The following is a 392-nucleotide window of genomic DNA, read 5'->3' on the forward strand; positions in this document are numbered from 1 at the left end:
CCTCTGCTTGCTGCACTCGCTGCTCCATCCGCCCACTGCCTGCCTTGCTGTGAATGGAGCCTGTGGGCCACGGGGAAGGGACCGAGAGGTGCTCAATGCACCTTATGGTAACCAGTCTTTTGGTCATCCTGGTCGTCACGACACTGGCTTTTTATATATATGGATGGACTTTTGGCTTTAATGGACACTTCCTCGCTTGAATTAGTCCATTAAATCGAGGTTTTACTGTAATTGAAATAATCTCTTACTAGGTCATATAATGGCTTAATTTTGACACTTAGCAAAATATGGTTCAATTTTGTTCTGGGTTATGTCCTGATTCCCAAACTATATTATCAAGGGATGAGGCCAGTGGCAAGACTGTGGGAAAGGGGTGGAGACAATTTAACTTC

This window comes from Myotis davidii, unplaced genomic scaffold (assembly GCF_000327345.1).
Source record: "Myotis davidii unplaced genomic scaffold, ASM32734v1 scaffold540, whole genome shotgun sequence".
NCBI classification, from domain to species: domain Eukaryota; kingdom Metazoa; phylum Chordata; class Mammalia; order Chiroptera; family Vespertilionidae; genus Myotis; species Myotis davidii.